Genomic DNA, 2,789 nt, shown 5'->3' on the forward strand with positions numbered 1-2,789 from the left:
AACGACTGATTTTCCCCCCGGACAATATGCTATTACAAGAGCTACTAATTGGATCGATCCAGCAGCCTAGCTAGCTATGGCTGGCTGGAAACACACAAAGCACTCACGCACATGTACACGATACAAGGGTCAATCCAAACCTTATATCGCGACGGTTGTGCGTTTGTTTCTTATTGCTTTGATCTCACGGTTTGCTTACAAGGGGATTTAAAGAATTATATAGCAGCTAGCGAGCCTAATTTCTTCGTTTCGTCAGAGCTTTTTGCATAAGCAACCTCTCGATGTTTCATATCTAGCACTTGGTTGCGGAAGCTGCATTTCTCATGGTGAGGCCATCCTAGTTTTTTTGCACGAGATCTGCAGCCCAGTTTTTCTTTGTAGGAGCAGCCAGCCGTAGAAAATTGTTGTGCCCTGCCTTCAACATTTAACTCCCACACTCGAGCTTCTTGGTGGCATTGCCAAGGAAGAACTTGATTGCCTTGGCCTTCATGTCGGTGAATGTGGATTCCTACTTGCGGCGTCTGCGACGAATCTTGGTTGTGGAGTCCTTGATCCTCTTGACGCGTCCACTGAACTTGCGCATATCGTACAAGTCCATGCATGTAATGTTGGATTCCTCTTCCAATTCCATCTTTGTCCTAGATAGTTCCCGATCTTGATATAGCGATTCTATTTCGTTTCCCGGAAACTCGCCTATCCAGCAAGGTGTATACGGGAAAGCTGCATATGTCTCTTGGCATGGTAGTCCACAGATGGGGTCGTAATATGCTGAACACACATTGCCCAAGTCCTGAAATTTTGAGCTGTTCCAATCATAGGCCAGTCCTCTAGGTTTTCTCCCTGATGAAATTAAGAAGACAATCTCTTCATAAGGATGAAACCCAAGGAAATAATAATTTCCATAATATCCCTCTTCAAGAGTGTTATCCTCGATAGCGTCATCTTCGAAGTCAAGACCGTTATCCTCGTATCCCTCTTCAACATCATATTCAATGTGAAGAATGCTATCCTCGTCAGAATTCCAGTCATATTTCTCTTCCACCGGCTCTTTGTAAATTCCATTCTGCTCAAAGAACCACTTACGGTAGTTAACATCCTGTATGATCCATTGCCTACCTAGTTGGGCATAGTCCTCATGTTCAAAGGTACTAAGAGTGGTATCATGATTTAGCACCCATTCTATTCGACTACACGATTCATTGAGATGCCAAAGCTGAAGGACCGGACTCCGGTTATTTGATATTGCACAATACACCCCTCTCTGTGATTTACCAAGATGGTGGTCGGGATATCCTCTCGGTAAATATTTGCTGACTGGTAGTGTAATTACTCTGTATGTGTGATCTGACAAACACATTCTGCAAACATGAACAATCAGATAAGACAGATTAATAACACCAGGTAAGAATCATAGCAGCATATATTTTAGCAGTATTTCTTAGATAATTACCATGGGATTTTTCCTATGTTATTATGCCCATGTATGACATTCATTTAATGGGCCGGAATGGCGGTACTAGATTCTTATGACTCTTTCCTTACATTGAACTAATTCCTGAGAATTCTTAGCATTACGCTGTGGCCTTATGGAAAACTCAGAAGAATTGGTGTGGAGGAAACATCACAATATTTGACTTTGATTTGCAAATCCCACAATATTTGACTTATGCTAAACAGGAATAATGACCGAGGAGCAAGTAGTAGTACCTCATGAGATAGCCATGCTGGCAATGGATATAGAGATTGCTTTGCCAGTAGACCGCATGATAATGATATTGATTATACGACCAATCCGAATCCATGTAGTCAATGATCCCTGCGGTCTCCCCTTCCCGAACAAAGGTCGTCTTGTCCCACCACCGAGTAACTGACGAGAACACATCAATGACGTATGACGCGGGGGGGCCACTCCGATCCAAGCAATGTGTCATCGTTCGACACGCCGGCGGACAACACGAGCGGGATCAGAACGACCTCATAGTGCGGTGACATGCCTGGCTCGAACGCGAGGTACGCGCTCTCGTCGGAACCCGACATGTGCGGCCGAGGGTGTTGGGGCAGACGCGCCCACCGACGTGTGGCCGGGTTGACGACATAATCGCGCGGCAGTGCATGGTCGTGCTCGTGCCTCAGACCGCGGCAAAGCAATAGCCCGTTGCAGTGGTCCATGACACTGACGCCCGTGCAGGGCAAGAAGTCGAGCCCTCCGCAGATCGCCGGGCCTGTCGTGGGACGTGAGAAGAACTCCGAGAATCTAAGCCGGGTGAAGTTGATGAAGATTCCGCGCATGAAGCACGGGAGCAGGTGGGCGCGCAGGCGGGTGTCGATGGTGTCGCGCCACGCACTGCAGAACAGGCGGGACGTGGCTAGGCTGTGCGGCGCGAGGCGGCCGAGGATCTCCGCGAGGACGTCACCCGGTAGCACGGCCGGATTAGGTGTTATTGCCGATCGATCTTGTTCGCCGCTCCTTCTTTTTTCCTTGTCGTCTGTGATCCCGCACGCGCCGCAGTGTTTTGGAGGTGCAGAAGATACATGCATGCCCTAATGACTGCATCCTCTACCGCGGTGCGTACGAGGATTTGAACGCATGCCCGGTATGCAGTGCATTGTGGTATAAGATCAGACGAGATGACCCTGGTGATGTTGACGATGAGCCCCGCGGGAAGAGAGTTCCTGCGAAGGTGATGTGGTATGCTCCTATAATACCACGGTTGAAATGATTGTTCAGAAACAAACAGCATGCCAAGTTGATGCGATGGCACAGTGAGGACCGTAAGAAAGACGGTAAG

General features: G+C 48.1%; 1 pseudogene; it reads right to left on the reverse strand.

The window, feature by feature from the left end:
* Window positions 1–508: 508 nt before the first annotated feature.
* On the reverse strand, window positions 509–2,538 carry LOC119339395 (annotated as a pseudogene).
* Between the last annotated feature and the right edge of the window lie 251 nt (window positions 2,539–2,789).

This window comes from Triticum dicoccoides, chromosome 7B (assembly GCF_002162155.2).
Source record: "Triticum dicoccoides isolate Atlit2015 ecotype Zavitan chromosome 7B, WEW_v2.0, whole genome shotgun sequence".
In the NCBI taxonomy this organism is placed as follows: Eukaryota; Viridiplantae; Streptophyta; class Magnoliopsida; order Poales; family Poaceae; genus Triticum; species Triticum dicoccoides.